At 43.2% G+C, this 24,708-nt stretch overlaps 1 protein-coding gene across 4 annotated transcripts in view; it reads left to right on the plus strand.

The window, feature by feature from the left end:
- Positions 1-24,708, plus strand: part of LOC307195409 (uncharacterized protein) — a 99,482-nt gene that overhangs the window by 31,984 nt on the left and 42,790 nt on the right. The window lies entirely within an intron of this gene.

Raw genomic sequence — 24,708 nt, forward strand, 5'->3', positions numbered from 1 at the left:
GGGAGGGGGGGAATGAAAGCACTTAATAAAATTATTACCCCAGATCTTTCTAATGAAAAACAAGCACCAGAATTCTGTTAGATAAGACAGGTCAGAAGATTCTAATGTCTCATCAAATTAGATCCCTATCTTATTTTACCCCTTGGGATCAGCTGTCAAAGCAGCCTTAGATCATACATTGATAGCAACATCCCCCATCCCCCCAACACGTACTCAGAAACAGGGTCATGCCACACACAGCTACACAGCACAGAGCAAACAGTCCCAAGGTATCTCTAGTTAGGAAGGCTTGATTTTTGAGTACAGATTTCATTACCATGAAATTCCTTTAGGGCAAAAAAGAATTGCATCAAAGAAACAGTGTTGGGAGGCAGACTTTGTAAATGTTCACCCCATCACCTGCGTTACCAGGCTCTGCCTGTCTCTCATTTGCCAGGAAGTGCTCCTTGTTTTGTTTTGTTTTGTTTTGTTATTTTTTGTTTCTTGTTGAGCCAACATATTATCCAAAACTCTCTAAGCCAAAATGTTCCAGCACTGTGTGTGTGATGACCAAGTAATTGGATCCTGGCAGGATGAGAAAGAAGCATGGGAGACTACCAAACCTTTGGAAAATGACCTCGGGTGGCTGGAGACAGACATGGTACTTTTCTTGGGAAACCCCAAAGCAGGCTTGGGGAGGGGAGGAGCAAGGGGTGGAGGTGGGAGTTTGGTGAACATGGCCTTAAATTTGGTTCTCCCCCTGCCTGATCCTCTGTGGGCCAGACCAGATCCATGCAATTCCTCATACCACATCCCTGGCTGACATGGCTGCAAGATGGCTGACCTAACCTGCTCTGCTTGTATCCTAAGGGGTCTCTCTATCCTAGGAGGCTGAGATCAGCCTCATCATCTGCAGTTTGGGCTCAGAGGCTCAAGGCTGTGGGGCATGTCTCTCACAGGGAGGGGGTGTGGAGAGACCCTTAGGCACATTGCTTCAAGGAATAAGTAACTTGTGCAGCTGAACGTTGTCCTTCACCCAGCCCAGATTTTATTTACTTTCTCCTTTGTTCCTCTTCTCCTCTGGCCACCAGTGAGAATACTATAAGGTCACATAGCTCATACCATTTCAAGGATGCATTGTCTAACCTGGATGTAATGTATGATCATTTTATACATCGCCACAGATTCATTATTCATACAATTTTCTATTAATTTTTAATGCCTCCAAGTCCCTACTTTTTTAACATATAATGCAATTGGCCAGACATCTATATAAAGCTATGAAAAGTGTCTCTGAAGTACTCTTCCATAGATCTCCATCTGTTAACCAGCTGATGAGACAGTACTGCTCTTACCCATGGGCAGGACCCCCATCTTGGGTTCCCACATCTCAGAGATCCCCACGACTTGGATGGCTTTCCATGAAGGAAGTCCCCAGCCTGCAGGGCTATTTGGACAGGGTGTCCAAGCCAGAACCTATTTCTCCCCTTCAGGGCACTATCCTACTCTTTAGCCAGCCTGTAAGGTTGACCAGATATCCAGAGGAGCTCTAACATTCATATCTATGGGATCCTAGAGCAAAGGTCAGGCCTAACTCAGGAGATCAGCTTCGTCAGCATAGGTTCCCACTAACACTGACTAGCAAGTTATTTCTTTTGCAAGATTGCATGACATTGGACGGGTAGAATGGTGCTGACTTGCTGATTTGGGGTAACTGTCATTCACAAGAGATGAAGAAGATGAGAATTTTCACGTTGAGCAATAAATAAGTACCCATTGTTCTAAATCTTCACCAGTAAATCACTATGCCTTACATGGGTTAATTTTCTAACAAAACATTTATATATACATGACCCTGCAAGATATATTTGCCTACAGCTCACACTCCCCAGGGGTAGTAGCCCTGCCCTGGGGAACAACTATAGGTTCTTGAACCGAGGCTGAGGTAGACCAAGTATTTAGAAGGGGAGACACTGGAGGTGGAGAAGAGCAGGGAGAGAGCTATGGCATCCACAAGGCTAAAAGCAGCCATGGTGGTTGACCTGAAAGTACTTGGACTGAGAATCACGGGATCTGTGCTCCTCCTGGCTCTGCTACTTCCCAGCTCTGTGTCCTTGATCCAGTCTCTAAATCTCTCTCTGCTTCAGTTTCCTCATCTATAGAATGAGAGCATTCAAGAGGATTATCTTAGATAGTGATTCCCACACGTGACTTTGCAGCAGAAGACACAGAGAAGCTGTTGGGAAAAAAAAAAACCCTGCTTCTAAGTACATCTTCCTCCAAGTTTCAGGAAGTCTGGGGGTGGGACTTGGGATCTGTATTTTTTTAATTATTTTTTTAAATTTTATTTTATTTTATTATTTTATTTTTATTTATTTATTTTTTGGCTGTGTTGGGTCTTCGTTGCTGCATGCGGGCTTTCTCTAGTTGCAGCGAGCAGGGGCTACTCTTTGTTGCGGTGCGAGGGCTTCTCACTGTGGTGGCTTCTCTTGTTGTGGAGCACGGGCTCTAGGCGAGTGGACTTCAGTAGTTGTGGCACGTGGGCTCAGTAGTTGTGGCTCATGGGCTCTAGAGCACAGGCTCAGTAGTTGTGGCGCACGGGCTTAGTTGCTCCATGGCACGTGGGATCTTCCTGGACCAGGGATTGAACCTGTGTCCTGTGCATTGTCAGGCTGATTCTTAACCACTGCATCACCAGGGAAGTCCCCTGTATTTTTTTTTTTTTTTTTGCGGTACGCGGGCCTCTCACCGTTGTGGCCTCTCCCGTTGCGGAGCACACACTCTGGACGCACAGGCTCAGCGGCCATGGCTCACGGGCCCAGCCGCTCTGTGGCATGTGGGATCTTCCCGGACCGGGGCACGAACACATGACCCTGCATCGGCAGGCGGACTCTCAACCACTGCATCACCAGGGAAGCCCTGTATTTTTTTTTTTTTAAAGCTCCCAGCAGATTGTGGCACGCAGCAAGGACTGGTCTTGATTTCTCTTAGGAGTCTCCTGGCTCTAAAGGTTTGGGACATTGATGTCTCAAACTCTAATGGTTCAGGCGATGGAGTCATTGATATGATGCTGGTGGAGTGTATAGGGGAGAGAAGCGAAGAAATATTTTCATGCAATGCCAGTGCTGGTCAAAATGATGGCTTGTGTGTATAATGAAACTCCAGGTATCGTTCTGAGTGCCCCACACACATGGCCTTGGTCAGTCCTCACCGCAATCTCTTATTATTCGCACTCTCCAGATGACGTAACAGAATTAGAGAAATAACTGGAATAACTGGCCAAGGTTAAATGCTGATATTATTGGCAACTTGGGTAGAGGAGCTGAAAAAGTGGGAGGGATCACAGGTAAATCCATGTTTTTGAGGCTGGCAGACAGGGGACACAATTGGGATGGATTTATTGTTTGTTCGCTTGCTTTGTTTTGTTTTCTCATTGGTGACGGTGGTGAGACCACTGGGCAGGATGAGCGTCTAATTAGCTGTGATAGTGAGTTGCCCGATTCGTTGAGATACTTGAAAATATCCCCCTGGAGATGAGACGAGAGGTTGAGCTGGAGGCTGTGGATTTGGGAATCATCAGAGATGAGAAGGGCAGTTATGTGAGTGGGAGGTTCGTCGAGTAACTTCCAGGATAGAGAGGGAAGTATTTCTTAAGGGAACCGGCTTGGGAGGGAGAGCTGGGTGGGCAAGACTCCAGCATCGACTCAGCAACTGAAATCCCCAGCCTCTCTGGAAGAGCTGTTCTATTATATAGTTTGGTCAGCAGCTCAGCTCCATATTTTTATCCACCAGAATGTTTGGATCAATACTACCAGTCCTCATGATTTACTGAACCTGAATTTCTCTAACTGCTCCATTAACTCCTTGGAAAGTTTTCTCCTCTGTTAGCACTGGATCATGATTTTCTATAAAACTTGCCCTTGAGCAAGAAATTCTCTCATCATTCTCACTAGGGAAATTGTCTTACTATTTCCCCCCTACCTTCTCCATCCTTCCTCACTTTCTGAAGAGTACTGTTTCATGAACCCACATTTTGCCTGCTAATTAGTGTTTTTGAATAAACACTTGCTATTGAGCTTCGAATCTGTCGGGGTTTTTTGCTCAGGCTGGTTTGTGAGTTCCTAATCCTTTGTGTCTGTTCATAGTTCCCCAACTTGGTTATTAAATTAAGGACCTTTTTTTGCGCGGTAGAGACATTTTGGTGTTGAAGCGCCTGGTGCCGTGGTCCCAGTCTCTACGTGTCCAGTCCTGTGTTCGTGTTTGTGGTCTCGTTTCCCTACGTGCTGGGCACAGAGGGATCTGATGGCCAGACAGCCTGTAATAAAAGGTGAATTCACTCACAATGTGCCCCTTTGTTCCAGGGAATATTTTGTTCCCTGATCCTCAGCTTCAGCATCATGAAAAACCATTTGTCAAGCCCCTAATTTCCAGAGTGTTGCACTAAGAACTCCACAGAGTTTCCCTGCTGTGGTAGAGCCGGCTATGATGGAGCCAGGCCCAGGCACAGGAGCAAATTCTGTGGCTCTAGCCTTCATCCACAGTCCTGCAATTTGGCAGGAAAAATGCTGTCTTTCCAGGTATCCCCAGCCATGCTGGGTTATCTGAGTGGGGGCAGGTGTGTGTTGTGTAGAAGCAACAGTACATGCGGCAGTGCTGATTGTTTAGACAGACACCCCGGAAAAGAGGAAGGGGGAGCCAGCTAGTTTATTGTCAGGAAGCTCCAGCATCAGCAAGTCGCACCCTTTTCAACAGTTTGCCAGGCAGGGAATATAATTGTTGAAGTCCCTGCAAGTCACAGCATTTGGATAAATGTCTGCAGAGAGTTCTTGCCTGTTAGGAGCCAATAATCCAGCTTGGGATGATACAAACACATAAATAAGTGTATAACTCGTGATCACATACAAGGCATAGACAAAGAAGTAGACACACATCAGGGGCAAGGGACGTTTTGTGTGTGTGTTTGTCTGTGTGTGTGTGTCTGTGTGTGTGTGCGCGTGCGCGGAGCTGCACCATTGATACGGTATCGTAAGGACTAAATGCCTTAATCCCTAAAGTACTTAGAGCAGTGCCCTGCCCTTAGTGAATGCTATGAGCCTGTTAAATGAATGAATGGACGAATGAATGAATGAATGAATGGGTAGATAAATATAGAATCAAGTTTAATTTAGGAAAGCTAGGAAAATACCAAAGTAAGTGGATTTCTCTTTCTTCCTATACCAGATTAACTAACTGGGTTCAGGTATATATAGGTTGCACAAAGGTGTGAATTTTGATGTCAGAGGCTGCAGTCTCTCCTCACACAGGAACTGCCGGAAGCCTCACTGGTCCAGTACTCAGATGTGCTGGGTATGACTGGTATCTGTCATTTATATAGCTTCACACACTGGTGAGAACCCGCTCATACCAACAAGTGCAGGCAGGGACTGGTTTCATACTCAGGCAGAAAAGATAAATGGTTATTCGTCTATCAATGAGGTACATCAACAATCTGATTGTGATAAGTTGGAAAGGACTGGGGAGACCCAAAAAGCTTGTTAAAGTCACTTAAAAAAATCTGAAGACCATCAAAAAGAGAAAGGAACAATGGTTGTGTATAATCTGCCAGACCATTCATGTAGGACAACATAGATTTTTTCCTGGCTGAAGATAAAAATCCTAGCAGATGTACAAAGAAGAATTGCGCATCCAGGAAAGGCTTAAATGGTGATCCTCTTAGCAGATCATAACCAGACACATTGTCCATTATAGGTGAACGAAAATCATAGAATACAATTTTTGAATTAACCCGGAAGTTAATGCATCTTCTTGAACTGATAAATTTCTGTGCTAAGGTAATCCGCAAGACGGGACAAAGATGCCATTAGAGCTTCCACTTTAGAATTTCATTAGGTGAGAGAGAATGCCCTTCCTCAGAAATTAAAGGAAAAATATAGTTTTGATAAAAATCAAGGGTGTTTTTCTTTGCAATGTATTCCAGTGCGTTTTATAAACATGTTGCAAGGAATAAACATGTGTAAAAGTTTCAGAAAGCCTGGAAGGATTTCCTCCTGCAGAGTGATGTGTAGATAAGCTTTAGCACGTCCTATCATTTAATGGGGGAATTGCAAGGGTTTCAGGTGTTATTTTTGATCTTCTAATTCTCCAAGCTGTTTCTGATAATAACCTTTTAATTTGAGGCTAATAGCCATAAGTCTTTTTGAAATAATAATACTGTCAGCTCTTAGGTGTATGTACTAAAGGAACTAGCAAACTTGAAAAGGAAAAATAATCCTTTCAGCTGGGCTAAGTCCAAGACCTCACTCAGAGTGAAATAACAGTGACGAGAGAGGCAAGTCCATGGGTTAAAGAGACAGCGGTGTGTGTGTGTGTTGTTGTCTGGGGTGTAGGCACAGGGTAGTGCCTGGAGCTTTCTGCGTCTCTGCCACAGATTCTCCTGTTAGCCCTGTGGGCCAGATACCAGTTAGTCTGAGATATGTTCCATCCCCTACAGTGTGTCCTTGGAAGGACAAGAATACTGTTGTGAAGACCACCTTTTCTTCAGGGAATTCCTTATTAGTTGCTTATTTCATTGACACATGAAACACAAGGGTGGCTCTGGCCCATTGTGATGGACGCTGCATTGTGCCCAGATCCTTGCAGCCCCTGCTTCAGCCCCTGCTTCAAGCCCATTCCCCAGCTCATGGCTTAGTAAGACCTCCCAGAAATTGCCCTCAGATGAAGAGAGCCATCTTAACGCTTCCTGGGGGCAGTCTGCACCTGGTGACTGACAGGGTGGGGACAGAGTCCTGCCTCTTGGCTTCGTTTTGGACAAGTCTACAGGGTCATCCCAGCTTAACAGTGTCCTGGGGGTCCAATGAGGCTTTTGTTGTGACAGAATGAAGCCCAAGTACAGCTTGCTTCACTCTCCCACAGGTATGGTTCCCCAAAGGACTCCCCAGTAAACTTGCTGCATTCCAGTAGGTTTCTGGGGGACCTGATCTGTAACTCTTGGTGATGTATTCTTGATGCTGAAGGATGGAGATCCACGTTGGAGTAAGAATCAGACAAACTGTCATTCTTCGGATCAGGGTGACATTTTTCTTATTTGCATAAACTCTTTCCCTAATCCCTTCCGTCCCCAATTTTCCTACCCTTGATTGATCCTAATTCACTCATAGGGTCTTCCCATGGGACAAGTCATTTGTGTTTAATGTAAAAAATTCAAATATTAGAGAAATACGTGTGAGTTGCCACTACAGCATGTCCACTGGCATGCCCATCAGCATCATTTAGTAGGAGAGCCCAAGTAGCCCCCTGCATCCCAACACAGCTCTGAGTGTCGCGTAGTTCTTTGTACATGACATTTACACTTTGAATGATCTACCTGAAGATGAATGGGCACTGCTAATTAGAATAATAAAACTATTTGGGTTAATTTACAAAGCACTTTCCATCTGTTATATTGATTTATTTCCTGGCATCTTTGAGAAAGCTTGGGGATGTTAGTCCCATTTTAGAGATGGAGAGTGACTTGCTGAAGACACTGGGATTTGGGGAAATTTCTTTATGATAAGCTCCGATTTCTATGATCAATCCATGGGCTCAAGCCCATCATTCAAAGAAAATACCAGAAGAGGCTCGGTGTTTCGTGAAACGGCACATTTTGAAGTCTCTGTCACCGAGAGGAGAATGTAAGCTCAGGATCAAAGCACCGTCTTCAAAGAAGGGCAAGGTACTTGTTAAATAACTCCTGGCAACTGCTTCAGCACTAGGCATTGTAATTGCAGAGAGCAGGGGCAGAACTAAAAATAGAGAAGTGGATGGGGACAGGACCAAAGCCATCATTGTCACTCAAACCTGAATGTCACTTTTGACAGCATTTGAGCAATTGCCTCTTGGTTTTCCATGCTAGGAATTTAGTAGTCACGCTTTGCTGTGACAGTCCTAGGAGAAGGGAAGGGGCAGGACCCAAGGACCCCTGCCTGGGAGTAATATCAAGAGTGGAGGGTGGGCTTCCCTGGTGGCGCAGTGGTTGAGAGTCCGCCTGCCGATGCAGGGGACGTGGGTTCGTGCCCCGGTCCAGAAAGATCCCACATGCCACGGAGCGGCTGGGCCCGTGAGCCATGGCCGCTGGGCCTACGCGTCCGGAGCCTGTGCTCCACAACGGGAGAGGCCACAGCAGTGAGAGGCCCGCGTACTGCAAAAAAAAAAACGGTGGAGGGTAAGAATTATTATCAGCCTGTGCTGCCTCTTTTCTAGCCAAAGTTCCTTTGAAAGCAAAAACCAGAAGCCTGCTCCACCTAGCTCCAGTCTCCTGAAGTGTTAAAGGGGGATCTCATGGATAGGAAATACAGCCAGACCCTGCTGAGTGAAAGATGGGACCTAAGAACCAGGAGGCCACCAGGAGCTGAGCCCTTCTCTCCATTTCCAGGAGCTGCACAATCCTGTCTCTGAAAATCTCCTCTTTTGACCTCTCATCTAAGGCAGCTTCCTCTGCATAATCATCTTGCTTACTTCATCCAACACAGCTGCCAGTCCAGCTCTCCATCACGCTCTCCAAGCTCCAGTAACAACCACCAGCTGACAACAGTCTCTGTGTCTCTTCAGGCAAATCCTCATCTGGAGGTGCCTTATCAGGCCATATCGTGCTTTTCTTACAATGGGTTGGAGGAGGGTCATGCAGTATAGAGGGATGCAGAAGATTCTCTAGAAGGGGCTATGGATTGGGCAGACAATGGGACCTGTTTATTATATCCTTGCTTATCTATGTTTCCATCATGTTCTCCATCATGCTCCATGATCTAGTCTAGGAGACGTGAGGTCACGTAATCATAGCAGTGAATCACTGTGTAGAAAGTGGCGTTTGCTCTAAATGGGGTTATAATCTGGTGCAGTATAATCTGATGCAGTAAGGCACAAGCTCACGAAAAGGAAACAAATCATGCCAGGCAGTGTGTGAAGAGCAACAGATGACTGACACGGACAGTAGGAGTTTAAAATTTTAGAGAAGGGAGAGATCATTGTGGGTAAGGAAGTTCAAGGAGGATTTCCCAAGAGGAACAGAAGTGGGTCTGGAAGGGTGAGAAAGATTTGGAGAGAAGGTGGAGAGGAGAGGCATTCTAGATTGGGGCAGAGGAGGCCAGGATGGGAATACATGATGCATGCCCAGGGCACAATAAATAGGCCAACCTTTTTTAAGTATAAGGTATATATTGGAAAGTACTAGAAGGTAAGTTAGAAAAATAGGGAGAAACAAAATTGTGTGGGACCTCGAATATCAACCTAATAGTCTGGAGTTTATTCTGAACAGTTTATTAATGATGTTTGAGTGGGCATGGCATGGTCACGGCAGTGCTCTGGGATGACCCACTGCAGTGGAGAAGGCCAGAGGCCAGGGATAATCGGGAGGCCCTTACAAAGTCGTCAGCGAGATGGGGGCAGTTGGCTTGAAGGTGAGGCATGGGGTCAGATATTAGAAAAAAAATGGAAATTCTTTTATTTAAAGTCTCAGTTACCTGTTGATTGTGCACTTAGATGAAGAGACACAGTTTGGGGCAGCCACTGACTGAAGCTATTGCCTTTGGCTCCCTGTAACCCAGATGTCTCTGGCTGCAGCCTGTGAGTACAAATAATTAAATTAGTAACCAGATATTAAGGGCTCTCAGCCCCCATGTACACATAAGAAGTCCAGTCTTTATAGAGTTCCTCTCTTGGCCAGTCAGGGAACTTGGCTGAAAACTCTAGTTAACTTAGGCAGAAAAAGAGTTTATTGGAAGCATCTTACTGCTCATAAATAGATGGGAAGGGTGGGAAAACCATCTGGGGAAATAATTTGGCCAAGGTCATGTCATGGGTTGGGATGCTGTCACTGGATCCTCACCATCCTTTCCAATGAACCTTGACTCCACTGCCAAAGCCATGAATATGCTCCTTCCAGAGGCAAGTCCCTAGAGGGCATCTGGTTGTCTGAGCCTAGGTCATGTTCCCAAGCCCTGGATGACAATGAGTTATGAGAGGGAAACCACTCCTCCTTCAATGTCTATAGGGGGATACAGGGCTGTGTCTTCCACTAGGACCCACATACAAGGTGATATTCTGAATTAGGAAGGGGGTTCAGATGCTGGGCTGCCAAATCATGCTTCTTCCTCATATTTCGAAGAGTCTCAGTATGGGGGGGATGTACTCACTGTTACTCTGAATTAACTCCTTCCTCTCCTGGTTAAGAAGGATTTCACAGCTATGCCTTTTATAGCAACCCTGTGAGCTCACTCTTTACATTCAATGCATTGCCAAGTTCTGCTTTCAAAATTTATTCCCACTGCAGTTCACTTCTTCTCTTCTGTCTAGTCTGCTCTGGCTGCCACAACAAAATACCACAGACTGGGTGACTTAAACAACAGAAATTTATTTTCTCACAGTTCTAGAGGCTGAGAAGTCCAAGATCAAAGTGTTGGCAAGATAGGTTTCATTCTGAGGCCTCTTCTCTGGGCTTGTAGGCAGCTGCTGTCTCCCTCTGTGATCACATGACCTCTTCCTTGTGCATGCATGTAGAAAGAGAGAAAGGGAGAGATTGGGGGGAGAGAGAGAGAAAGAGAAAGAAAGGGGGAGAGAGAGAGAGAGAAAGGTCTGTGATTATAATGCCACTAATCCTATTGGATCAGCACCCCATCCTTATAACCTTGCTTCACCTTAAAATTACTTCCTTAGGGGCCCCATCTCCAAATACAACCACAGTGTGGGGGTTAGAACTTCAACATATGAACTTCAGGGAGACACAAAAACTCGACCCATAACACCTTCTCTATTTCCATACCCCTAATCTAGAGGTTCTCAAATTTCAGTGTGCATTAGAATCACCTGGAGGAGTTGTTAATACATGTATGGCTGGGTCCCACCCCAGAGTCTCTGATTCAGTGGGGCGAGGGTAGGGCCTAAGAATTTGCATTGCTGACAAGTTGTCAGGTGCTGCTGCTGCTGCTGGTCCAGGGACCCCACTTTGAGAACCACTTCCCTAGTCTAAGCTGCCATCATCACTTACCTGGATTATCATTGTCGCTTCCTGAGTAATCCACTTCCACTTTTACCTCCATTTCCTTACAGCAGTCTGAGTGATCATCTAAAAATGTAAATAAAATCATGTTAGTCTCCTGCTTAAAACTCTTCAGTGGCTTCTGACCACCCCTACGTGGTCTACAAGGTCCTCAAGATCTGGCTTCTGCCAGTTCTGCAAACCATCTTATATCATAGTCACAGCCACTCCAGCTTCCGTTCTCTCTCTCGATCACGTGTTCTCAGGCCCGGCACTTGCGTTGCTCTGAGAAGTTTCCCCATGGGGAGGCTGGCTGGTTCCTTCTCATCCTTGATGATCAAGCTGAGATGTTACACATTTCTAAGGACATTCCTGAACATCCTACCTCAGGTGGCCTTCTGCAGTTTCTGTTTACTTCCTCACTCTTGTTCTTTCCCTTCATTGTAGTTCTCATGGTCATTACTTATCTTGTTCCTTTATTATCTTATTTATTGTGCTCTCCTCCACTAAGATTGTAAGCTCTTGAAGGACAGGGCTCTTGTGTTCACAGCTTTATCCTCAGGACTTTGCACAGTGTCCGGCTTAGTAGGAAGAACTCAGTAAATATTTGTGGAGTGAATATATCTGCACCTTCCTGAAGTGGACGTGGTTCAGGTATTTTTCCTATAAGGCCCCCAAAGTTCCACAATGATCAGTGGATGCCAATAGATACCTTGGAGAAGAATATCACCCATGTCCAGCTGTCGAAGTGATCTAGTTTGGTATAGCCCAGCTAGTTTCCTTTTGCGTGTAACACGTGGGCTGAAGGAGGCAAAGGTATCCTATCAGCTGCAAGCACTCTCATCCTCTCTTCTCTCTGTCTTTCTGCTTCTGTGAGCTGCCCAGAGCCTCTCACTGTGGCCCTCAGTCTGGCCCGTCTCTTTAGCACTGACCTGGTTCAGTGTCAAACCTTTCTCCTCATTATCAAAACATATTTCCCCCTTTCCCAGTCTCTGAAGACTCTGCTCTGCTACTGTGTGACGATGGGTGGTAAGTGGGCTAAACAGATTAACTGCTTTTACTTCATTTGTGGTTAAGAGACTCCAGGGCCCCTTTGATAATAGAACAAATCTAAGCTGTATCTAAGGGGGCAACACACCGTTTTTGAACCGTTAGGAATTCAGGTTTTTACTTCAGTATGTACTTTGCTTTGGATTCTGTGTAAAGATTTCAGATATATTATAGGAATAGTAAGGTGATAAAAACATAAGTAAAAGAGGAGATCCTGAAAAATAGGTTGTAAGATGGCTTTTATGTTGGTCAGATGAGAATGTGACATTTGTCTCTTTGTCAAAGCATATGGTTATGCAATAAGAAACATTGCAGTACCGAAAAGAAAAAGAAAAAAAAAAAAGGTTTATTTACAGACCTCAGAGCTGCATTCAGTAACATTCTTGGTCAAGATCAAAACGTGGAATGTTTTTTCCATTCAGAAAAGCAGAGTCACTTTGCCTGAGTCATGACTGTCCACTTTTTTCCATATGGTTGAGTGCTATTTATTGGCTGAGGTTGACAATTTTCTAGAGACTTTGTGGTTGATGAGTTCTATTTATGGCAGCAGTTGAGAAAGGTGAAGTTAGGTAATATTCAGAAGGAAATACTTGGTTTGTTAAAAAATGGAAATCAACCACTGTAGCAAATATTTTGTGAGGAAAAAAAACATGCTTAAACCATGAAAACTGCCTGGCTTCCCCAATGCCTCTCTCCCTATCCAGCAATTAAAAATCCCTTCAATTCTCCCTTTGTCTGACTCTTAGAATTACCATGTCCTCATTGGTTTGAAAGTTCACACCTTGGGCCAGTGGTTGGCGTTGGTCCAAGCTTCTCTCCCTCATGGCTATTGATTCATTTTCTTAGAACAACTTTTGACAGCTCTCCCTTCTGATCCAGACTTGTGTCTGGGGAGAGTAGACAACCCCCAGGTCCTAGTCTAGCATCGATAACTTTACATCACATGTGGCTTTAAAAGAACTGTGGTAAAATGTAAAATAGATAGCTAATGGGAAGCAGCTGCATAGCACAGGGAGATCAGCTCGGTGCTTTGTGTCCACCTAGAGGGGTGGGATAGGGAGGGTGGGAGGGAGACGCAATAGGGAGGAGATATGGGGATATATGTATATGTACAGCGGATTCACTTTGTTATACAGCAGAAACTAACACACCACTGTAAAGCAATTATACTCCAGTAAAGATGTTAAAAAAAAAAAACTGTGATAAAACATACATAACACACGTTACCATTTTAACATTTTTTTAAGTGTACAATTCAGCTGTATTAAGTATATTCGCAGTATTGTGCAACCATCACCACTATTCCATTTTCAGAACGTTTCATCATCTCAAACAGAAACTCTGTACCCATCAAACACTAACTCCTCACCTCCCGCCTCACCAGGCTCTGGTCACCTCTACTCTACTTTCTATGAATTTGCCTATATTAGGTACCTCATATAAGTGGCATCTTACACTATTTGTCCTTTTGTATCTGGCTTATTTCACTTAGCATAGTGTTTTTCAGGTTCATTCATGTTGCAGCATGTAGCAGAATTTCCTTCCTTGTTGTGGCTGAGTACTATTCCACTGTATATACCACGTTTTGTTGATCCGTTTATCCGTTGACGGACACTTGGATTGTTTCCACTTTTCGCCTTCAGTGAATAGTGCTACTGTGAACGCCGGTGTGCAGGTGCGTGTTAGAGCCCCTGCTTTCAATGCTCTTGGGTCTCTACCCAGAAGTGGAATTGCTGGATCATATGGCAATTCTTGGTTTACCTTTGGGAGGAGCCCCTCACATAGGTTTGACATACTCGCACATTCTCACTTTTCTTTTTTGGTGCCTCTTTCTCAAGGTAGGCTGCTTCCCAGCACATTCCCTGGGCAGATCCATCCAGTGTCTTTCCTCAAGCTGAGCACAGAATGCTTTTCCTCTTCCCCATCGTCAGCCAGTCATACTCTTCAATAAGGGTCAAAACTAGCTCTTCTTCCCTATGATAACAAATCCAGCATCTGCAGCCTGGGCGTGAGAAAGTAATTCCGAGGACGTGCCTCAGATCTTTGCTTTTTCTCTCAAGAAACCTCACAGCACCACATTCTAAAAACCCTCTTTCCCATCTCTCTCAGTTTCCTTCACGTGGATGGCAACAGCTCCCTAAGAATCTCTCGTTTTTTCCTCCTCAAGTTCCAATCCTGCAAGCTCCAACTCAGGCTTGCCAATCCCTCTCCCTTGCCCATCACCTAAACCCTTCTTTCTACAGACCAACCTACCCTCTCAGATTTTGAAAGTCTTTGCTGTGTTTTCCTCGTTACCTAGACTCTGCACAGTTGAGAACACCTGACTGCTGACCCAAAAGGAAGAGTCAGTCTCTATCAAAATTAGGGATCGGGCAAAAGTTGTGAATACTTACACATCAATTATTTCCTCTCTTCTGTACTCACCTTGGAGACAAACTTTATTTCCTTCATAAGAATATTTTCCCCAGATAAAATCTAAGTTATGTGAGAGTAAATCTGGGGCCTCTTCCTTCTTTGCTTGAAAAACCTCATGTTAATAACACAGATTCCTTGCCTTGGTGTTCCTGAATTCCCAATGAATTGACCTCAGTCTGCCTTTTCACTTCTATTTCCCATTACTGTCCTTTGTGCCCTCCAAGCCCCAGTGAATAGGATTGCCGGTTGTTTCCCAAACTGTCTCTGCGTTTTCCTGTCGCCATTTGTTCCCTCTTCCACTTACCCTCTTTTTTTTTTTTTTGTGGTACGCGGGCCTCTCACTGTTGTGGCCTCTCCCGCTGCGGAGCACAGGCTCCGGACGCGCAGGTTCAGCAGCCATGGCTCACGGGCCCAGCCCCTCCGCGGCATGTGGGATCTTCCCGGACCGGGGCACGAACCCGTGTCCCCTGCATCGGCAGGCGGACTCTCAACCACTGCGCCACCAGGGAAGCCCCACTTACCCTTTTTACTCTCCTCTCACACCTGTCCAGTTTCTACCCATCTCTCAAGTTCAAAGTCAAATGCTGCTCGTTCCGTAAAAGTAGCTGTCATGAGGATTAAATACAACAATGTGTGCAAAACATTTAGCACTAGCATGATGTCTGGCCTGTAGTAAGCCCTAGATAAATAGTATATAATAAATACTTTGCTTGTACTATTAGTATTTTTGTAAACATCTTATTTATGAGCTTTTCGGTCTTATTTATTTTTGTATGTTCTACACAGCCTGTATCAGTGTGGATGCATTTGGCAACATAAAACCCCAACTCAACTGGCTTCAACAAAAAGTGGAATTTATTGGGTCACGTAACTGAAAAGTCCGGGGATTGGGCTGGCTTCTCCCTGTTTCTAAACGCTGCTTTGCTCTCCTCTGTGTACTGTGATTCTCAGGCTCTTGAGGAGATTAGATGGGTGTACTTGCTTCAGCCTCCCGGGCTTCCCAGGCTTTGGGAGAAGTGAGTGTCTGCTGTCCAGCAAGCTCAAGCAAAGCCCCTTGGGTGTCACTGTCTCTGACTGGGTCACATTCCCCTTCCTGAACCAATTCCTCTTGACAGAACGATCAGATGTTCTGATTGGCAATGCCTGGGTCACATGTCACCCAGTAAGCTCCAGCCAAACCACACCGACTGAGAGGGTGAGTGGGTGGGGTCACACCCAAAACTTGGAGGCATACCGTAGGTGAGTGGGTGCTGGGAGGCCTAGGGTCGACGCTAGTGCCTTATATAAAGGAGGTGCTCAGTAAATATTTAGTGAATGGAATTGAGGTAGGGTTCTCTTTAGTGGTCAAAGGATGTACAAGATTAACTGCTCATCAAAACACAGTTGAAAGGGGGAGGAAACTAACCTTTATTGGGTACGTGCTATATACCAGGTACTGGGCTGGGAGATTTATATAGGTTGTCATTTGATTTAATCCAACAGAAATCTGTGTCACAGTTGTCACTATGCCCATTTTACAGATGAGGAAGCTAAGAGTAAAGAGGTTGGTAATCTTTAGGAGGTTGTGCAGAGCTGGAATTCTAGCCCAGGTCTGCCTGGCCCAGAGGTTGTGCTGGTTTCCAGTAGTTCATGGCCCCTGCATTCTGGAGGGCTATTTATTTCTCTTCAAAGATCACTGGGGCTGGGAATTCTATAATCTTTCCCTGCAGACTGTTCCATGTTGTACAAATCTGAGGGCTGAGAAACTCCTTAATCTTTCCATTGTTTTAAGTGGATTGCATTTCACCCTTTCTATCTTATATAGAAAGCAGAAAACCACTGAATACTCTCTTTAAGAGAATCTTCATGGATTTGATTGTAGTAATTAAGTAGCCACTTAATCTTTTCTTCCTTTAACTTAAAGGGTTCAATCCTTTTAACCTTTCCTTGAAGAGCCTATTTTCAGATCCTTTGACATCGGACACATTTTTGCTTAAGCTCTGGACCTTACTTTTCAGCCAGAACATGACTTGAGGCAGACCTAAGACCCAAAGCTTCTTTCTTTCTTTCTTTTTTTTTTAAATTCTTTATTGGAGTATAATTGCTTTACAATGGTGTGTTAGTTTCTGCTTTATAACAAAGTAAATCAGTCATACATATACATATGTTCCCATATCTCTTCCCTTTTGCGTCTCACTCCCTCCCACCCTCCCTATCCCACCCATCCACGTGGTCACAAAGCACCGAGCTGATCTCCCTGTGCTATGCGGCTGCTTCCCACTAGCTATCTACCTTATGTTTGGTAGTGTATATATGTCCATGCCACTTTCTCACTTTGTCGCAGCTTCCCCTTCCCCCTCCCCATATCCTCAAGTCCGTTCTCTAGTAGGTCTGTGTCTTTATTGCTGTCTTACCCCTAGGTTCTTCATGACATTTTTTTTTTCTTAAATTCCATATATATGTGTTAGCATACGGTATTTGTCTTTCTCTTTCTGACTTACTTCGCTCTGTATGACAGACTCTAGGTCCATCCACCTCATTATAAATAGCTCAATTCATTTCTTTATATAGCTGAGTAATATTCCATTGTATATATGTGCCACATCTTCTTTATCCATTCATCCGATGATGGACACTTAGGTTGTTTCCACCTCTGGGCTATTGTAAATAGAGCTGCAATTAACATTTTGGTACATGAGTCTTTTTGAATTATGGTTTTCTCAGGGTATATGCCCAGTAGTGGGATTGCTGGGTCATATGGTAGTTCTATTTGTAGTTTTTTAAGGAACCTCCATACTGTTCTCCATAGTGGCTGTACCAATTCACACTCCCACCAGCAGTGCAAGAGGGTTCCCTTTTCTCCACACCCTCTCCAGCATTTATCGTTTCTAGATTTTTTGATGATGGCCGTTCTGACTGGTGTGAGATGATATCTCATTGTAGTTTTGATTTGCATTTCTCTCATGATTAATGATGTTGAGCGTTCTTTCATGTGTTTGTTGGCAGTCTGTATATCTTCTTTAGAGAAATGTCTATTTAGGTCTTCTGCCCGTTTTTGGATTGGGTTGTTTGTTTTTTTGTTATTGAGCTGCATGAGCTGCTTATAAATTTTGGAGATTAATCCTTTGTCAGTTGCTTCATTTGCAAATATTTTCTCCCATTCTGAGGGTTGTCTTTTGGTCTTGTTTATGGTTTCCTTTGCTGTGCAAAAGCTTTGAGGTTTCATTAGGTCCCATTTGTTTATTTTTGTTTTTATTTCCATTTCTCTAGGAGGTGGGTCAAAAAGGATCTTGCTGTGATTTATGTCATAGAGTGTTCTGCCTATGTTTTCCTCTAAGAGTTTGATAGTTTCTGGCCTTACAGGAATGCAAGGATTCTTCAATATACGCAAATCAATCAACGTGATACACCATATTAACAAATTGAAGGAGAAAAACCATATGATCATCTCAATAGATGCAGAGAAAGCTTTCGACAAAATTCAACACCCATTTATGATAAAAACCTTGCAGAAAGTAGGCATAGAGGGAACTTTCCTCAACATAATAAAGGCCATATATGACAAACCCACAGCCAACATCATCCTCAGTGGTGAAAAACTGAAAACATTTCCACTAAGATCAGGAACAAGACAAGGTTGCCCATTCTCACCACTCTTATTCAACATAGTTTTGGAAGTTTTAGCCACAGCAATCAGAGAAGAAAGGGAAATAAAAAGAATCCAAATCGGAAAAGAAGAAGTAAAGCTGTCACTGTTTGCAGATGACATGATACTATACATAGAGAATCCTAAAGATGCTACCAGAAAACTACCAGAGCTAATCAATGAATTTGGTAAAGTAGCAGGATACAAAATTAATGCACAGAAATCTCTGGCATTCCTATACACTAATGATGAAAAATCTGAAAATGAAATCAAGAAAACACTCCCATTTACCATTGCAACAAAAAGAATAAAATATCTAGGAATAAACCTACCTAAGGAGACAGAAGACCTGTATGCAGAAAATTATAAGACACTGGTGAAAGAAATTAAATATGATACAAATAGATGGAGAGTTATACCATGTTCTTGGATTGGAAGACTCAACATTGTGAAAGTGACTCTACTACCCAAAGCAATCTACAGATTCAATGCAATCCCAAATACCACTGGCATTTTTCACAGAACGAGAACAAAAAATTTCACAATTTGTATGGAAACACAAAAGACCCCGAATAGCCAAAGCAATCTTGAGAACGAAAAACGGAGCTGGAGGAATCAGGCTCCCTGACTTTAGACTATACTACAAAGCTACAGTAATCAGTATGGTACTGGCACAAAAACAGAAAGATAGATCAATGGAACAGGATAGAAAGCCCAGAGATAAACCCACACACATATGGTCACCTTATCTTTGATAACGGAGGCAAGAATGTACAGTGGAGAAAGGACAGCCTCTTCAATAAGTGGTGCTGGGAAAACTGGACAGGTACATGTAAAAGTATGAGATTAGATCACTCCCTAACACCATATACAAAAATAAGCTCAAAATGGATTAAAGACCTAAATGTAAGGCCAGAAACTATCAAACTCTTTTTTTTTAAAGCTTACTTTTTTAAAAAAAAAAATTTATTTATTTATTCATTTTCGGCTGTGTTGGGTCTTGGTTGCTGCATGCAGGCTTTCTCTAGTTGAGTGAGCGGGGTCTTCCCTGTGGAGCATGGGCTTCTCGCTGCGGTGGCTTCTCTTTTTGCGGAGCATGGACTGTAGGCGCATGGGCTTCAGTAGTTGTGGCATGCGGGCTCGGTAGTTGTGGCGCACAGGCTTAGTTGCTCCGTGGCATGTGGGATCTTCCAGGACCAGGGCTCGAGCCCGTGTCCCCTGTGTTGGCAAGTGGATTCTTAACCACTGCGCCACCAGGGACGTCCCAGACCCAGAGTTTCTTGACCTCTAGAAGAAAATGACTCAGCTGTGCTGCCTATCTGCTTAGCCCCAGCAGGGCCTCTGGACTGCCAAACCCTTTCTGCCACTGTGCACCCCCCAAAAAAACAACACAGCACAAAACAATACACACATGCAAACACACAAAACACATACACCCAGCAAGAACACACAAACAAATACAAAGCACCCACACCAACAACACACACAAACAGCAATGCACACACAACATACACACCACAAGAAAACACAGCATACACACGACACACACACAAATACACAATAACACATGTATACACCGACCCACGCCCCAGGCCCAATGCTGAAGCCAAGCTTTTGCTTCTCAGAGGCACCCGCTGGAATCACCTTCTCTGAACTCCTGACACAAGGGAGCTGCCTGGCTTCCCCTCCTGACTGCAGCAGATTCACGTCATTCTTGCTTTGAATCCTAGGCAATCTAATCACTTTATTTCTCCGCTCCCACAGTAGACAAGAGAGGAATGTGATTTGCTGTTTTTGAATTTCAAGAAGTGAAGCAGAAACGAGAGCTGGTTTCCTGATAACTTTGTCTCTCCATGCTCTGGACTGTGGAAGGATCCGGTTTCTGGTTTAATTGGCCTGTGACCTGTAGGCCCCGATGTAGGCTCTTCTGCTTTCTTTGAACATATCAAAGAAAAATTTTAAAGAAGAGGGTGGAAAGAGAGAAGACTCTGGATACTGGATGATTTTGTGCGTCTGTGTTTTTCTATAGTTGCCAGTGTTTCTGCAATGAACATGAATTCACTTGGAAATCAGGAAAAATACCAGCAAGTGTTCAAATTAATTCTAAATAGTTAAAAGAATAAAACAATAGCCAAATCTTTATCAAGGAGATGCAAATAAAAAGATGAATGGCAGTAATAATTAAACAAAGTAGGATTCATCATAAAGCATTCCTTGGGATAAAGGATCGATTTGGCATTTTATATTGATAGAAGGTATAATGCAGACTGAAAATATTACAGTGATAAAAGTCATGTGATGAAAGCACAGCATTAAACATTAAAAAACAAAAATTGACAGTAAAACAGTTGTCTTTAGGAGACATAAATACCAGATTTTGACAACCAAAAAAGAGGACACCAAAGTCTGAAATACTGCAATTATTAAAGTTGATTTATAGGCCAATATTGAATTTTGGTCCCTAACAAAAATGGGCCTTTTTTAAAAGTATTATTTGAAACCCTGAGCAAAACAATACATAAGACCACAAAGAAAACTTTTATCTTTTAGTTTAAATAAGAATTTAAACTAAATTCCCAAGGTGGGAAAGTACTCCTGCACAAGTTTAAATAAGAATAAAAAATCTGAACTCTCAACCACTTAGAAACGTAAATAATTCTTTATAAGGATCTCATAAAAGAAGAAAATCAAAACTATAATTGCAAGCTACTTAGAAAGTTTTGAAAATTATATATAGGCATTCATGGAATGTGGCCAGGTCAGTACCACGAAGTATGCTTAGGGTCTCAAATACTATCAGTATTAAACCAGAAATAATGAAAATTTAAAAACTAATCATATGACTAAAAAAATTAGAAATAGAAGAATAAAACAAATCCAAATAAGCAGAAATAGACAAGAAAGATAAATACAGAAATTTAAAATTAGAAAATAAAGTATAATTGATCAAGTGGTTTACTATTTTAAAGGTTAACAAAATGGAAATACTTTTCACCCATTTGAATCCAGAAAAAAGGGAAATACAAACAAATAATATTAGAAATAGAAAATGGATATGAACTTACTGCAAGGAGATTAAATGGAATAAGATAATGTTGTATGTTAATACATGTGAAAGTATTAATAAATGGACGATTTCTGGGGGAAATTGCTAAAATTCATTAAATAAATTATACATATGAAAAAACCAATAACTTTGAGAAGGAATTGACAAAGTTATCAAACAAAACTCCTTTCAAAACCTCTCCAGGTCCTAGTGGCTTACCAAGAATTCTTTCGAAGTTTTAGAAAGCATGTGATTTCTGTTATGTTAAACCATTTGGGAACATAAGTAAGTTTGAAATCTGCTAAATTATGTTTATCCACTCACCAGTTGATGGACATTTAAAAAGAGGACCGTCTATTTTACTCGTAGAACCCACCAAGAGAAATGAAACATATATCCACACAAAGCCTTGTATGCAGCTCTTCATAGTAGCATTATTCATAATAGCCCCAAACTGGAAACAATCCAAATGTCCATCAACTGTTGAGGAGATAAAAAAAATTAGATACATCTAACTAAGGAATTCATCAATGAAAATGAATTAAATATTAAAATGAAATAAATATGTGCTATTATAACATGCTAAAACATGGATAAACCACAAAAAGAGAGATTTCGGGCAATGGTGCATCTTTAGGACTGAGGAGTACTTTCCCACCTTGGGGTGAGGGCACTTTTGACAACCTAGCCCCACAATGGTCCCCAGTTTGGCTTCCTGTCTTCAGTGGTGCGGTCCTGTTGTAAATAACCAAAGAACCTATGTTTCAAAACATCGCAAGTATGGAAAAGATGGAAGACAAACTCCTAACCAACAGGCATCCATGGTGGCTCCCAGACCCATGAATATTTGGAAACCCTGGGCTCTGGAACATAAAAATCCTCCTTCTGGGTTCCTTTTTACTTTGAAAATTCAGTCGTTTGTATACGTAACTTAAGTGTGTGAGTTGAATTGGGGAGGCAGATAGGAATCAGAGGGGCAAATAGCACAACCACAAGGAAGGGGAATTAGGAGACAGCAACTCACCGAAGCTGCTTCAGAGCTAATGAGTGGGACCTGCCAACCCATCCCTATCTGAAGTCACATTATTAGCTGCTCCTCAAACATTTTCCAACCTAACTTTTTAAATAATTAAAGAAATGAAAAAGAAACCAGATTCTCATATAAAAGCTCCTAGGGCTCTGGTCTTTATTACTAGTAAACTTACACCAGGCCCCCTCTTCCACCCACCTTGATAAAACGTGGGAGAAGCAGCCAGCTGGTAAGGAGAGATTTTGCCGCCCTGATGAGTGTGCTCATTAGGTAAGCCGCTCGGTTTGAAGACACACCCCAGCCAATCTGATTGTGGATTTTATTGAAATAATTTTATAAACAAGTCTTCAGACAAGGTTTAGTCCTGATGAATCCTCCAAGCTCATTACCACCCTCAGGAAGAAATTTGAAGAGATAAGAATAAAAGTCTAGGATTAAAACAATACTTTCACCTTAGGCAAAACAGTCCCCCCGAGCCTCAGATTTCTCCATCTGTAAAACAAGGATAATGACATTTCCCTCTCCAGCTCATCAGAAGAGCTAATGCTAAGCTCTGGAGCATGTTCTTGGCAGTTGAGAAGGAAGGTAACACAGAAACCTGATTATTTTTAAAAGCAGGAAGAACCTAATGGTGATAAATTCATGTCTGATCTCTCTTTTAAGGTGGGGGTAACAGCAATGTCCTGGGGAGGCACACATATGGTGTGATAAATCAGCCCCATATCTTAGAAGTTCACCTGGCTTGAATTAGAAAACTGCTCCCCTCCAATACCTTCTTGGATATTAAGGAGTTTCTAGTCCATGACATTTTGCCATAAAATCATGAAACGTTTATGTCGCGGCTGCCACTGCAGAACCAGGGCGACCTTAGAAAGATGTCTGTATTGGAAGGCACTCGGGGAGCCGGCACGTATTTCTCGGGCTTGGGAAACCCTCCACCCCTCACCAGTTGTCTCAGTCAAAGGGCAGAAGAGTTTAAAATCCCTATTGACCAAGAGCCACACAAGCTCAGCAGAGAGGGATGTGCCTGAATTTTAAGATCATTCCACGGAGCCAAAGTCAAGAGTCTGCACAGAAGCATCTCATAGAAAAAGTGTGAAAGAGCTGGATGGGGCTCCGGGATGATCGACAGATCCCTTTCAGACGTACGTGACAGCATCTTACGCTTCTACCCGCTTTCTTATTTTTGCATCAAACATAAATATAAGTGAAGAAATGTAATTCAATAGCAGAGCTTCAGGTGCCTGAGATTAGATGAAAGGGATCCTTAGCACCGAGGCACAAAGGCTTGTTAAAAAAAAAAAAAAAAGGCAGAGATTAAAGGAGCGGTAAACGTGAACTTCAGTCGGGAAATCTCACGCATCTGAGGGGCTGATTTGAGGTTCACAGAGTCTCCCTGCGCGTATATTACACCGGTTCAGGCACTCGGTACTGTCAGATATCTCATATAAATAATTAGAAAGTCGCTGGCTGCCAGGGCCAGGTTCCAATGGATTGAAGGGGAGCGTGGGTCACCTGTTTTCAGGCTGGGAGACTTAATGAGAAGGTGGCTCTACCAATGCATTGAGATATGCTGATTTCAGGACAGCATCCATCTCCAAGGCTGTGTGTCCACCCCATCTCCTCCAGGCCCAAATTCCTGGCTGAGGGTCTTCTCTGTGCTTATTTTCTTTTACAATTCACGGCTACCACATGCACACATTTAGGTACTGAAATTCGCCTTCTAGAAAGTGGAGTGCCTCGCCCAGTCCTACGTGGCAGCCTCCCCCTGAGACACAAGCAGTCCGGGGGTGTTTAAGATAACAGCATTGCAGAGGTCAAACGGTCCCCACAGGGGAGCCGGAGGAACCTATGAGATCATTTGGAAAAGCTTGTGAATTCACTGCCATTTGCCTACTTGGCTTTGGATGAAAAGCAAATCTTAAAGCTGCTCAAAATGTGTCTGATTCATCTGTAACTGAGAATGAGACCAATCAGGGATAAGAAGTGAGTAAAATCCTTGTGATCACAGAGCCAAGAGAGCCTATTTTAAAGCACTTAATGTATTTTTTTTCTTAAAGATATATACACCAGCTGTAATTAAGCTCTCCCTTTCCTTATTATCTTGGCAAGATGTTAAAAAAGAGATAGAGGGAAGGAGTCGACTTGCCAAGTGGATTTTTCTGAGCGTTCTCAGCCCTAATTAAAAGTCCTTTGTGCAAGGCCAACCAGCAATCAGATTCCTAATTAGAGCTGAGCAAACTGCCTTAGTGAACTGTGGGTTTCTCTGAACCCAGGAATCTGGGGAGAAAGTCTGCCCATCTCAGTGGGGTCATTTTTTTGGAAGCACATACACACCTGAGTCCTGAAGGGCATGTACACACGAGGGCAAGGGCACAACCCTATTCCTGTTGGGTAGATGCCTCTTTTGCCTTGAAATGGCTCAGCGGTATCCTGTATATTGTGTTGCTACCTCTGTTTTATTTGTTGGTTACAGTATTACCAGGAATTATGCCTTTTTAAAAACCTGTCTTTAGAATCTGGCATTATGTGACTTGAGATGTAAGTATATCGAG

This window comes from Stenella coeruleoalba (genome assembly GCF_951394435.1).
Source record: "Stenella coeruleoalba genome assembly, chromosome: 12".
In the NCBI taxonomy this organism is placed as follows: Eukaryota; Metazoa; Chordata; class Mammalia; order Artiodactyla; family Delphinidae; genus Stenella; species Stenella coeruleoalba.